Raw genomic sequence first — 15529 nt, 5'->3', positions numbered from 1 at the left:
CGCAGTTCTATTCAGGAGGAAATCTCCGGCGTCCTGCAGACATCTTAGTCTCAGCAGGAGGCCTCCATCCTCTCTTTAAAGTTTCAAGTTGCCCCTAGTTATGGGTCTAGGATAAGTTTTTCCCTCCCCAAATCCTAACCTTTAACCATTAGTGGAGGAAATATAAAACTGACCCAAGACCAGTGTCTAGGGGAAACTTCATCCTACTCCTTATACAACACTGGGGCTGAGCTGCTTTTTAAATCCTGCCAGGAAACAGCAGAGGATTGTGGGTGCAGCTATGCATACACCTCTCAGATGCATTCTTAAAGAGAAGGCACATTCTCGACCATGAGGCTGGGCAAAACCAGCAACTGGAGTAATCTCAGTTTTGCCCGGTCATGTGCTGAATTTTTAAGGTGTGCTGTCAACTTCCACACTCCTCTTCCTCCATCCATTTGCACGTGTGTGGACACCGCACAGACACACACAGTTAAACTACACTTACACGCACAGGTAGCCTAGTGGGGCGGCAGGTAACCTAGTGGTTAGAGCGTTGGGCCAGTAACCGAAAGGTTGCTAGATCGAATCCCTGAGCTGACAAGGTAAATATCTGTCGTTCTTAACTGTTTTGCCTAGTTAAATAAAACAAATATACACATACAGTATGCTCACACCAGAGTTTGGCTCAATTTGATCTGAAAGCAGTCAATTAAAAAGGAAGTAAACAAAAATTACAATTTGCAATGGAAAAGAAATTGCATTTATTTCAATGACTTGTCAATAAACTGAAAAGTAGAAGCTATTTATTTAAAATGTTTTAACATTTCTGAAATCACTTCCTGAATTGACTGCCTTCAATTCGAATTGTGTTTGTTGTCTGGTACTATTTAATAAAGCCACCACAGGAGTGATGGTTGCTGATAATGGGCCTCTGTACGCCTATGTAGGTAGATATTCCATCAAAAATCTGCCGTTTCCAGCTACAGTCATCATTTACAACATTAACAATGTCTACACTGTATTTCGGATCAATTTGATGTTATTTTAATGGACAAAAAAAATTCTTTTCTTTCAAAAACAAGGGCATTTCTAAGTGACCCCAAACTCTTAAACGGTAGTGTATGTCCCAGAGACATCCAACTGTCCCATATATCTGTTTTAATGCTCATTCTAGAATGCCCTTCTAGTCAATTAGAAAGAGTCTTCATCCATGCTGTGGTATAAATCCATCATATAATGCAGCTATGTACCAAGGTGCGGATTATGTCGATTGTGTATGGTGCTGTCTATGGTGCTGAATCTGTATGATGGAGAAAAAGGTTTTTGATTCTATGGTGCATTGTATGGTACTGTTCATGGTGCTGAATCTGCCTTGTGTACTTCCCTCTGGCCCTGAATTTGGATCTGTCTGATACTGATCTGTTGTGCTTCTGACTCCTGATTTGGTCTATTGAACTAATTCCCTCTGTCAGTAAAGCTGTCCATGGCCCTGATTCGAAATGTTCCATGAAGGGGAATTCAAGGGAAGCAATATAGTCTATTCTACTACCTGAGCCCCCCAAATACACACACAACACAAGCAGGCAGACACACACACCGCTTTTTTTGGTGAATTTCTGGCGAGTAAAAAGGTATTCCCATTCAAAATCCTAACACTAACCCTCAACCTTAACTCCAAACCACCAACCCTAAACCTAACTCCTAACCCTAAAATGAACCCTAACCCTTAACCCTAGCCTTAACCCTAAACCTAACCCTTTAACCTAAAATAGCCTTTTAACAAATTCAGGGCATGACAAAAGTCCTTTTCTAAAAATGTCTTATTTTCCTACCTCGTCAGGACATTCTGTTGACACACACGCACACACGCACACATCAAGTTTATGCAACGCAACCCCTATAAACGATTGGCTTCACTGTTAGCTAAGAGGAGAACAGTGGCACAGTTTCAGGAAAAGGAAAAACAATTACTTTAATCCTATCTATTTTACTGTATCCCCCATCCCCATAAATGTGCAAAAAGCCCCCCCACTACAGTAATGCAATATTATCTCATCCAATAGCACTGCCCGAATAACTGGGTGCCGCTAGGAAATTACAGTAGGTTGAGGCCCTCCATATTTCATGTCAATGCTTCCAGATTAAATCGTAATATGATTTATCCTTTGGCTCACCAGCAGCTCCCCTCTCAAACCTCTCTCTCCCTCCCTCCCTCAAGCTGTAATTATCAAATCAAATTGTATTGATCACATACACATGGTTAGCAGATGTTAAGCGAAATGCTTGTGCTTCTAGTTCCGACCATGCAGTCATATCTAACAAGTAATCGAACAATTTCACAACAACTACCTTATACACACAAGTGTAAAGAAATGAATAAGAATATGTACATATAAATATATGGATGAGCGATGGCCGTTCGGCATAGGCAAGATGCAGTAGATGGTATAGAGTACAATATATACATATGAGATGACTAAGGTAGGGTATGTAAACACTATATAAAGTGGCATTGTTTAAAGTGACTAGTGATACATTTATTACATCCCATTTTTGATTATTAAAGTGGCTAGAGATTTGAGTCAGTATGTTCGCAGCAGCCACTCAATGTTAGTGATGGCTGTTTAACAGTCTGATGGCCTTGAGATAGAAGCTGTTTTTCAGTCTCTCGGTCCCCTCTTTGATGCACCTGTACTGACCTCGCCTTCTGGATGGTAGCGGTGTGAACAGGCAGTGGCTCGGGTGGTTGTTGTCCTTGATGATCTTTTTGGCCTTCCTGTGACATCGGGTAGTGTAGGTGTCCTGGAGGGCAGGTAGTTTGCCCCCGGTGATGCGTTGTGCAGACCTCACTACCCTCTGGAGAGCCTTACGGTTGTGGGCGGAGCAGTTGCCGTACCAGGCGGTGATACAGCCCGACAGGATGGTCTCGATTGTGCATCTGTAAAAGTTTGTTGTGCATCTGTTGCGCCTTCTTCAATACGCTGTCTGTGTGGGTGGACCATTTCAGTTTGTCCGTGATGTGTACGCCGAGGAATTTAAAACTTTACACCTTCTCCACTACTGTCCCGTCAATGTGGATAGGGGGGTGCTCCCTCTGCTGTTTCCTGAAGTCCACGATAATCTCCTTTGTTTTGATGACGTTGAGTGTGAGGTTATTTTCCTGACACCACACTCCGAGGGCCCTCACCTCCTCCCTGTAGGCCGTCTCGTTGTAGTTGGTAATCAAGCCTACCGCTGTAATGTTGTCTGCAAACTTGATGATTGAGTTGGAGGTGTGCATGGCCACGCAGTCATGGGTAAACAGGGAGTACAGGAGAGGGCTGAGAATGCACCCTTGTGGGGCCCCAGTGTTGAGGATCAGCGGGGTGGAGATGTTTCCTACCCTCACCACCTGGGGGCGGCCCGTCAGAAAGTCCAGTGTCTCGAGCTTAATGACCAGTTTGGAGGGTACTATGGTGTTAAATGCTGAGCTGTAATCGATGAACAGCATTCTTACATAGGTATTCCTGTTGTCCAGATGGGTTAGGGCAGTGTGATTGGGATTGCGTCTTCTGTGGACCTATTGGGGTGGTAAGCAAATTTGAGTGGGTCTAGGGTGTCAAGTATGGTGGAGGTGATATAATCCTTGACTAGTCTCTCAAAGCACTTCATGATGACGGAAGTGAGTACTATGGGGCGATAGTTGTTTAACTCAGTTACCTTAGCTTTCTTGGGAATAGGAACAATGGTGGCCCTCTTGAAGCATGTGGGAACAGCAGACTGGGATAGGGATTGATTGAATATTTCCGTAAACACACCAGCCAGCTGGTCTGCGCATGCACTGAGGACGCGGCTAGGGGTGTCGTCTGGGCCGGCAGCCTTGCGAGGGTTAACACGTTTAAATGTTTTACTCACATTGGCTGCGTTGAAGGAGAGCCCGCAGGTTTTGGTAGTGGGCCGTGTCAGTGGCACTGTATTGTCCTCAAAGTGAGCAAAGAAGTTGTTTAGCTTGTCTGGGAGCAAGATGTTGGTGTCTGCGACGGGGCTGGTTTTCTTTTTGTAATCCGTGATTGACTGTAGACCCTGCCACATACGTCTCGTGTCTGAGCCGTTGAATTGTGACTTTACTTTGTCTCTATACTGATGCTTAGCTTGTTTGATTGTGATAAAGGAATTTATATGTTTAAAGTAATGACTAAAGAATTCCACCCTGAAACGTAATTGACTATCTGAAATGTGTTAGAATTATAAGACTATGTGAAATGTATTAGAATTATAAGACTATAATCCAATAATGTATACGAGAGAAAAGTTAAGGGTGAGAAATGTATGACTGAGAAAAAAAGGACAATTGACCTACACATGACCTGGTTGGAACTCTGAAAAACTGACGACAGGAAGAGGCCCTGTCAAGGCCCCTCTAATCTAGGGAGGAAAGGAATGGCGAGAAACTGCCAAGGCTGGTAGAAAAGTGATAAAACTGTGTGTGTGCGTTGGTGGGGGTGAGAGTTATAAAATGACTGTGTATGCATTTTTGACTTCAGAACTTTCTCTGAATAAACTACTACGAACCTTTTGCAGAATCTGAGACTTTGCCTAATTATTATTAAACCCAGGGTCTTACAAACCTCGGGGAATTAGTCAAAGCTTAAATGATTGTTTAGTTATCATCATTGGGATTGAACATTTTCGTGACAGATTGCCTTGCGGAGGGAATAGCTACACTGTTTGTATTCGGTTGTAACGCCCTGGCCATAGAGAGGGGTTTTTTGTTCTTTATTTTGGTTAGGCCAGGGTGTTACATTGGGTGGGCGTTCTATGTTCCTTTTTCTTTGTTTTTGTATTTCTTTGTTTTGGGCCGTGTGGGGCTCCCAATCAGGTACAGCTGAAGCTCGTTGTTGCTGATTGGGAGTCACACATAAGGAGCATGTTTTTCCTTTGGGTTTTGTGGGTAATTGTTTCTGTTTAGTGTGTTTCACCTGACAGGACTGTGTTGGCTGTCAGTTCCTTGTTTTGTTTGAATAGTGTTACGGCAATAATTAAATATGTTGAACACTAACTCCGCTGCATTTTGGTCCACTCTCTCTAAAGGCAGTCGTTACAGAGGTCATGTTTCCGGTCGCCTTGCCATGATTAAAAGCAGTGGTTCGCGCTTTCAGTTTTGCGCGAACGCTGCCATCTATCCACGGTTTCTGGTTGCGGAAGGTTTTAATAGTCACCGTGGGTACAACATCACCGATGCACTTGCTAATAAACTCAGCCACCGAATCAGCATATACATCAATGTTGTTGTCTGAGGTTATCCGGAACATATCCCAGTCCACGTGATCGAAGCAATCTTGAAGCGTGGAATCAGATTGGTCGGACCAGCATTGAACAGACCTGAGCACTGAAGTTTCCTGTTTTAGTTTCTGTCTATAGGCTGGGAGCAACAAAATGGAGTTGTGGTCAGATTTGCAGAAAGGAGGGTGAAGGAGGGCTTTGCATGCGTCGCGGAAATTAGAGTAGCAATGATCCAGAATCTTGCCAGCCCGGGTCGCACATTCGATATGCTGATAAAATTTTGTGAGCCTTGTTTTCAGATTAGCCTTGTTAAAATCCCCAGCTACAATAAATGCAGCCTCAGGATATGTGGTTTCCAATTTACATAGAGTCCAATGAAGTTCTTTCAGGGCCTTCGAGGTGTCTGCTTGGGGGGGACATACACGGCTGTGATTATAATCGAAGAGAATTCTCTTGGTAGATAATGCGGTCGGCATTTGATTGTAAGTTATTCTAGGTAAGGTGAACAAAAGGACTTGAGTTCCTGTATGTTGTTATGATCACACCACGACTCGTTAATCATAAGACATTCACCCACGCCCTTGTTCTTACCAGAGAGATGTTTGTATCTGACTGCGCGATGCGTGAAGAAACCGGGTGGCTGTACCGACTCTGATAATGTATCCAGAGTGAGCCATGTTTCCGTGAAACAGAATGTTACAATCTCTGATGTCTCTCTGGAAGGCAACCCTTGCTCGAATTTCGTCTACCTTGTCAAGAGACTGGACATTGGCGAGTAGTATACTCGGGAACGGTGAGTGATGTGCCCGTTCTGCGGCGCCTTTGTTTTGGATCGCCTACTGGGATCTGATCCATTGTCCTGGGTGGTGGTCCAAACAGAGGATCCGCTTCGGGAAAGTCGTATTCCTGGTCGTAATGTTGGTAAGTTGACGTTGCTCTTATATCCAATAGTTCTTCCCGGCTGTATGTAATAAGACATAAGATTTCCTGTGGTAACAATGTAAGAAATAATACGTAAAGAAACTAAATACTGCATAGTTTCCTAAGAACGCAAAGCGAGGCGCCCATCTCTGTCGGCGCCATATATTCTGCATTACCCTGGCAGCCTCTGCAGAATTGTTTATCACTCCACCCTAATCTCTTTCTCTCTCTTCTTTGTGAGTGCTTGCCTTTATTGTCTCGATCTATTCAGTGATACAGTGTATTTCATATTTCTTCTCCCCACCCCATCCACTCTCTAGAATCCACAGTTGAAACAATAACAAAAAGCTGAAGAATGGTTACATTTCTCCAGGCCCACTCTTAAATTCATAGACAGAGTTATGGATGTAAGGACGGATCATCCATGACCAAATGATAGCTTTAACCATGTTTTGAGGCTATACAGTGTTTGTTTACATTTATGTTGTTTACCAACATTGAAGTAAAAAAAAGCTTATATTTTGGGTTCTGATGGGGTGTGACAGTTGAACTAAGCTCATGGGGCATTTATAAGTTATGTTGTTCGAGAATCAATGGGTATATATCAATAATTTATAAGAAAAAAATGGATGTAGCAACTAAGGATTCTAGCTTTTAGAAACAGGTAGGATACAAAATATTTTGGAGGAGGGGTCCAATACAATAACTTGTTCCCTTCCCATCAACATTATGTATCCTTTTCTTACAGATCTGGAACTGGCTAGATAGGCAGGGTATGTAGGGTATAAGCAAGCATATGATTATAACTCCACTTAGGCCAGCTAGTCGGCCATATTACTTTACCTTATTTAATACCTTTAGATCTCTGAAGGAGTCAACCAGGACAGAGGGGAAGGGGGAGAATAATATTAATGGAATTGGGCCATTGATTGGAACAGAGTGCAAAAGGTCCAACCAGTTCAATTTTGACAAGAATTGCAACCTTGTTCTTTAACGTTGCTTTCCTGATTTGCCCAAACCCCACTCTTCCAGCCTGACTATAATAATAAAGTAAGCAAGTCACACACTGAATATGCTCCCAACAATTTAATGGGTATACCTGACCTAATCAACACTTCTCAGTGCCTTTTCTGGGAAGAATTGACATAAAGCATGCATTGAGCTGATTATTTAACTAATCTTTATTATGAAACTAGAATCCGTTCTATACTGAACAGATTACACATACAGTCCTTTTGTAAAACCGCAAAGTACACGCTGTACTCATGGACTGCCTTTGTATACCTTATCTGATCTGTGATTCTGATCTGTTGCTAAGGGTTTGGCTGCTTCTACTCAGCGCTGAGAAATTGATCCACAGCAACACACTCACACATGCACGCACACAAACCATCATGATATAGGCCACCTCTGCCAGGAATTGGGGTGACAATAACTTTTTTTTACACATCACACTGGTGTCCAGGAGTCTTTCTTTGTGGCTGTTTATATTACTGTAGCTCACATTCTCTCTCTCTCTTCCACTCTGTCAACCAGCTGTCTAGACTGCGTTGGCGGCAGGCCTGGTGGTTTCTCCCCCTCTGTGTTTTTCTCTCACTGTTTCTCTCTCTTTCTACCCACTGTCTAGCAGTGGTGGGAAAAGTACTCAATTGTCAAACTTGAGTAAAAGTAAAGATACCTTAATAGAAAATGACTCAAGTAAAAGTGAAAGTCACCCAGTAAAATACTACATGAGTAAAAGTCTGAAAGTATTTTATTTTAAATATACATGAGTATCAAAAGTAAATATAATTGCTATAATGGTATTAAGCATCAAAAGTAAAAGTATATAAACCATTTGAAATTCCTATATTATGCAAACCGGACAACAACAATTTATTTTCTTTTTTATAACGGATAGCCAGGGGCACACTCCAACACTCAGACATAATTTAGAAACAAAGCATTTATGTTTAGTGAGTCCACCAGATCATAGGCAGTAGGGATGACCAGGGATGTTCTATTGATAAGTGCGTAAATTGGACCATTTTCCTGTCAAAATGTAACGAGTACTTTTGGGTGTCAGGGAAAATGTATGGAGTAAAAAGTACATTATTTTCATTAGGAATGTAGTGAAGTAAAAGTAAAAGTTGGCAAAAATATAAATAGCAAAGTACAGATACCCCAAAAACAACTTAAGTAGTACTTTCAAGTATTTTTACTTAAAGTACCTTACACCACTGATGTCTAGGGTGGAGGCCCTATGGGTGTCACACTCACTTTCTCCTCTCTTTCTCACTCTGTCTACCAGCTGAGCTCTAGTGAAGCGGGTGGATGCCTTAGTGGTTTATGTCAGGTGTCCGTCTGCAGTCAGTGGACCTACAGTGGCAAGAAAAAGTATATGAACCCTTTAAACTAATAAAACGCAAATCATTGTATTTTTCTTGTCTGCAGTGAATACCTAATTTAAACATTCACAGTGTAGTTTGGAAAAAGTATGTGAACCCCTAGGCTAATGACTTCTCCAAAAGCTAATTGGAGTCAGGAGTCAGCTAACCTGGAGTACAATCATTGAGACGAGATTGGAGTTGCTGGTTAGAGCTGCCCTGCCCTTTAAAAAACACTCACAAAATTTGAGTTTGCTATTCACATGCCTCGGACAAAAGAGATCGCAGAAGACCCAAGATTAATAATTGTTGACTTGCATAAAGCTGGAAAGGGTTACAAAAGTATCTCTAAAAGCCTTGATGTGCATCAGTCCACAGTAAGACAAATAGTCTATAAATGGAGAAAGTTCAGCACTGTTGCTACTCTCCCTAGGAGTGGCCGTCCTGCAAAGATGACTGCAAGAGCACAGCGCAGAATGCTCAATGAAGTTAAGAAGAATCCTAGAGTGTCAGCTAAAGACTTACAGAAATCTCTAGAACATGCTAACATCTCTGTTGACGAGTCTATAATACGTAACACACTAAACAAGAATTGTGTTCATGGGAGGACACCACGGAAGAAGCTAAAAAAAACATTCCTGCACGTCTGAAGTTTGCAAAAGTGCACCTGGATGTTCCACAGCGCTACTGGCAAAATATTCTGTGGACAGATGAAACTACAGTTGTTTGGAAGGAACACACAACAATATGTGTGGAGAAAAAAGGCTCAGCACACCAACATCAAAACCTCATCCCAACTTTAAAGTATGGTGGAGGGCGCATCATGTTTTGGGGCTGCTTTGCTGCCTCAGGGCCTGGACAGCTGGCTATCAACAACAGAAAAATGAATTACCAAGTTAATCAAGACATTTTGCAGGAGAATATTAGGCTGTCTGCCAATTGAAGCTCAACAGAAGTTGGGTGATGCAACAGGACAACGACCCAAAACGCAGAAGTAAATCAACAACAGAATGGCTTCAACAGAAGAAAATACGCCTTCTGGAGTGACCCAGTCAGAGTCCTGACCTCAACCCGATTGAGATGCTGTGGCATGACCTCAAGAGCGGTTCACACCAAACATCCCAAGAATATTGCTGAACTGAAACAGTTTTGTAAAGAGGAATGGTCCAAAGTTCCTCCTGACCGTTGTGCAGGTCTGATCCGCAACTACAGAAAATGTTTGGTTGAGGTTATTGCTGCCAAAGGAGGGCCAACCTGTTATTAAATCCAAGGGTTCACATACTTTTCCTGCACTGTGAATGTTTACACGGTGTGTTCAATAAAGACATGACAACTTATAATTGTTTGTGTGTTATTAGTTTAAGCAGACTGTGTTTGTCTATTGTTGTGACCTAGATGAAGATTTATGCAGATATCCAGGTATTTCCAAAGGGTTCACATACTTTTTCTTGCCACTGTATTTCAGTCTTTGGAATATAATAGCTCATTTTTTTTTCACAAAAATTTGGGGTTGAATTTTTTACTCAAATGCCCTTTTGCTGTGGGTAAACATCCTGTTAAATTAGAAACATTTCCTAAACAAGCTATAATGCGCCGGTTCTTGTTATACATGCACAACTTCTCTCCATATAAATGTTTTATTTGGAATAACGGTGATATTAGATATAGAAATAGAACCTTGTTTTTCATAAATTATTTGCCAATAACATCTTTGTGGTTAATCAACTTATAAATGATAATGGTAGTCTTTATACTTTCAATGAGTTATTACCCAAATTATAACTTTTATGTTTTATAAAGAATATATAATTTTAATGAAAGCTGTTGTAACGGAGTGAGTGACTGGTTGCCGGGAAGTCAGGCGCAGGAGAGCAGAGATGGGTGATAACAGGAGAACTTTAATATACACCCTGGCCCAAAGGCACAGGTGAGGCAGCACAAAGCACAACCACGGTAACATGAACTAGATTAAACAAACAAACCTAGGTTTGAAACAAACCTAGCGCAAGCCAGCCTGAAACGTTACACCCTACACAAAGAACAATTCCACACACAGACATGGGGGGAAATAGAGGGTAATATACATTTAGTCTGATGAGGGAATGTGAACCAGGTGTGCGGGAAAACAAGACAAAACAAATGGAAAATGAAAGGTGGAGCGGCGATGGCGGACCGGTGACGTCGACCGCTGAACGCCGCCCGAACAAGGAGAGGGACCGACTTCGGTGGAAGTCGTGACAGCTGTTCCCAATGGAAACCTTACTTTACTGAAGGATCAATTAAGCTTTTCATTACATGTACTAAGTGATAGTGTAGAAATTAATGGCATCAATATATTAGATAAGAGATGTAACAACAATTTAGCCAATTAAATTAACAGGAAGTTTACCCCTGCTACAATTCTTCAACGGGCATCTTCATTTGATGTGAAATGACTAATCCACATAAATATTTGATAACTAATAAAGAGAAGTCTCTTTCAAGATCCTTCACAGATGTTATACTTGTAATAGTTTTATTTAAAATTAATTGTAATTCATGTAATTAATATAGAGAAGGAATGTAGCTTTTGTGAATAGAAAAATGAGACTATATTGCATTTGTTTTGTGATTGTTTGCATGGTGAAATATTTTGGACAGATGTGAAAATATACACTGGGGAGAACAAGTATTTGATACACTGCCGATTTTGCAGGTTTTCCTACTTACAAAGCATGTAGAGGTCTGTAATTTTTATCATAGGTACACTTCAACTGTGAGAGACGGAATCTAAAACAAAAATCCAGAAAATCACATTGTATGATTTTTAAGTAATTCATTTGCATTTTAACTGTGTATCACAGTTTAAGGTGATACACAGGTTACATTACTGTGAAACTGCATAAAATATTCCCGGACACCTCACCACTGTGTGAGAGGTGCAAGCAGGATGAGGGGATGTTGACCCACTTATTTTGGACATGTCATAATTTACATGCTTACTGGGCTCTCATTTTTGATTACTTATCTAAAGCCTTCGATAGAGTTATAGCCCCAGACCCATTGATCGTTCTGTTTGGTACAGTTGATGGGAATAACCAGGAGGGGAAGGCTGTCTCTCTTTGTACTCTATTAGCCAAAAGGCTCATTTTGCAATTTTGGAAATGGGAGACTGTACCTACCTTTGAAATATGGTTACAGGATTTAGGGAATGTAATACATATGGAAAAGATACGATACAATACCTCCAATAGAAGTCCATTGTTTTACAAAATATGGCAGCCGATCCTGGATAAATGGTCTAGTCCCGGTTCATAACTGGGTTGATGATTTGCTGCTACTCTGTGCTGTACTCCACTTAATATTTATTTTGGGTTTAACTACACTGCTTGTAATGACTATATGCTGTCTTCTTAAACATGTACCACCTAATAGGATTTTGTTTTATTTTGTGTATGTGTGAGTTAAGTTTTGTTTTGTCCTCTAAATTGGCCATCCCATTCAACAGTACAATGAATGTCAATGTTTGTATTGCTGTCTTTAAAAAATATATATATATATATTGGAAAATAAACATATTATAAAAAATCATATTAATATTGCACTCAATCACAGATTCATTTGGCACATCATTGAGCACATGTTGTTATTACACGTATTGAAATATATTGAGGCAAAAAGTACAGACAACCTACAAATAGAACTCAATTGACTGAAGATTACATTTATTTCAATATGATTTACAGTAAATATATAGGCCATAAAACTATATGTAGCCTATATACTATGTAGCCTACTGTATTCATTTTTTTATTCAGTTTTCATTGCATAATTTTAGCCTTTGCTTGTTCAAATGCAGAGACATTGGCAACTTTGTATTTGTAAGTCAACTTCGTTCCCAAGTTATCAACGGTCACAGAGAGACAGATAAACAGCTTGATTATATGTTTAGCTGAGATTTTCTGTGTGCAAAGTGGGCAAAAAAAGCTTCTAACGACTCACTTAGCTGTTCTATGAATGGTCTGAGGCAGTCGGTAAATAACGACCATTTTGAAGTGCAACTTTATGGTTCTGGAAAACAGCTCAAAGATTTAACGATGCTCCTACAAAGGTTCTAGCGATGAACTTACTGTGTAGCCTTATAATGCCTTTGGGAAACCGGGCCCATGCTTGCATATAATGAATGGATGGGCTTGACATGCACATATGCACACACACTCAGAGGTGACATTGAAGGTTTCTGAGTCATTAGCGTGACATTTTTAATATAGGTTCCTGAATTGGGCAGGTTAATAATAATAGCAACAATGGAACAGTATACAGCTCTGTCACCTACTACCCTAACAAAACATGTCAAAACTCATGTAACAAAAATTACTTTTGGTCATCTTAGTACAGCAACTCTTCATACCCAAAGAAAATCCTCCTATACGAACAGAAAGGGATGTGGTTAGGATAACATAGAAAACCTGGATCTTTGCTAGGGTAGTGTTCAGTTTCAATATCAATGGAGGGAAATGTCAGAAAACAGCAATTTGTGGTTCATCATGAAAAATCACATCCCTATGACCTGATCATTATATTGATGTTTGTTCATCTGACATGTTATTTGGCCTGATGACATATGCTCACAATCCTGAACAATTATCATGATCAGCAATAGGCATTCAAAGATAATTATGAAGTTCACAAATGTATTTTACAACCTGATGAATCACCACTAAATCTTGATTTCTGGTTACTGGTGTTATGGTTACCGGGTGATGAGTGAAATTGATTCTCAATACATTTCAGGGGCAGGATTTTAATGAACCCTATTTACAGTCTCAGCTGTTAGATATTGATTTTGATGATGGAACACAAGTCATTTATCAATGAAAAGAGCACTTTGTTATATCAAAGTCTCTTTTTTATTAACAGAAAATGAAACATGGACAAGAGTTTTACAATTAAAATCTTGGACGGGCCTCCCGAGTGGCGCAGCGGTCTAAGGCACTGCATTGTAGTGCTTGAGGCATCACTACAGACTTGGGGTCGATCCCAGGCTGTCGCAGCCGGCTGCGACCGGGAGACCATTGAGGCGGCGCACAATTGGCCCAGCATTGTCCGGGATATCCTTGTCCCATCGCGCTCTAGCGACTCCTTGTGGTGGGCCGGGTGCATGCATGCTGACTTCGGTCGCCAGTTGTACGGTGTTTCCTCCGACACATTGGTGCGGCTGGCTTCCGGGTTAAGCGAGCAGTGTGTCAAGAAGCAGTGTGGCTTGGCAGGATCATGTTTCGGAGGACTTATGGTTCTTGACCTTCGCCTCTCCCAAGGCCGTACGTGAGTTGCAGCGATGTGAAAAAACTGTAACTACCAATTGAATATCACAAAAAATAATTTAATAAATTCTGCAAACTTTATAGTTGTTAAAATTGGATTTGAAACCACTGTGAATTTGATTAACACATTACGGGTTACCAGTAGCCTTATCAAAGCCTGTATGTCCATAGTATTCTGTCAAACAAAAAACAAAAGAGATATAAGTACCAAAGTAGTGATAGCAGTACCACTGGTGTTGAAACACACAAGCCAATGTCTGAAATGTAGTATGGCAGTGCAGTAACTGCATCTGTTCATGCAATACTGTAGATTGTGAAATGTATGGAGTTCATCGTGCTGTTCAAATGTTCATCCACAAAACAACAAAATGCCAAACTCTGGAGTGCATTTTGATTTTTATTCAACTATATGCTTGTGTGATGTTTTCATTGATAGCTGATATGTCACATTACTTCGAGACTTATTTTTGTTGTTATCATTACAGAAATGAGTTCTATTCAATTTTTAACATTGGATATATGTGGTGGCTAATTTCTGCATTACCAAATGAGGAGAGTTACAAACACACCAGTCTGAGTTAAACTACATATTTAATAATTAAGATACTTTTGCAAAAGCACTTGACCTTCAATGATGCCATTGAAAAAGGTGACTACACCTTCAATACAAAGAGCTTTTATACTCAAGGTCCACCCCTCTCAACGTACGAACCACAGATACATAGAATGGGTCACAAGGTTAAGTTTTGTATGAAAAGATATCTATAAAACACAGCAGACAGCAACTGCTATATCAACAGTGTTCATTATATAGATCAGTATCTGGTCTCCCTAGAACCGTCCCTCCCTGGTAGGGTATAGAACAAAACCATTAGCTCATGTCCTCTGGAATGCTTTTTAGGCGTTCTTATCAAAATACATCATAAATCTCCTCTGTCAGTGCTATCTCATAGAGGCCCATCTTCAGTAAAACACCTCTTGTTCCCACTCCTGGACAAGCTCACTGAGGGGAGTGACCTGCGCACAGACATTGTGGAGACAAATAATTGGTTCCCCATTAATCACGCCATCCCTTCACATGGTTTAAGAATAGGTAAAGACATTCACATATGAAGACAATGTTTCATTCAGTCCCCCTCTCTTGCTGATATTCTGCATAGCAACAGAGACATGTAAAAAAACAAGTCTGACCTCTCCCCTCTCTGGGCCCCAAGTGACTGAGCCCCAGCTAAGGGAAACGTGCAACTGAAAGACACCAGAGTCCAAAGGACACTTTCTAATGACAAGTATCTCACATAAGCATATTATACTAATAAAACATCTTAATTATCTATGTTACCCAACTAATTCTGATTCATCCACCACATATATTAGACTTCTATTTCAATAAGATAAATTGTTTGAAATCCTTCTAACCCCCCCTTAAAAGATTTAGATGCACTATTGTAAAGTGGCTGTTCCACTGGATATTATAAGGTGAATGCACCAATTTGTAAGTCGCTCTGGATAAGAGCGTCTGCTAAATGACTTAAATGTAAATGTAAATGAAAGTTGCCAATTTGTTTATTTCAGTCTAAACAGTCCATGTACATCAATTAAACATAAGAAACTCATCTTTGATACCTTTAGAATCTTGACTTTTGAATAAACAACTCATCCATACCTAACTGCAGTGGTACCTGCCCAACTGATCAA

This window comes from Salmo salar, chromosome ssa13 (genome assembly GCF_905237065.1).
Source record: "Salmo salar chromosome ssa13, Ssal_v3.1, whole genome shotgun sequence".
Classification (NCBI taxonomy): domain Eukaryota; kingdom Metazoa; phylum Chordata; class Actinopteri; order Salmoniformes; family Salmonidae; genus Salmo; species Salmo salar.
The sequence above is the reverse complement of the archived record's forward strand: the minus strand, read 5'-3'. Positions refer to the sequence as shown.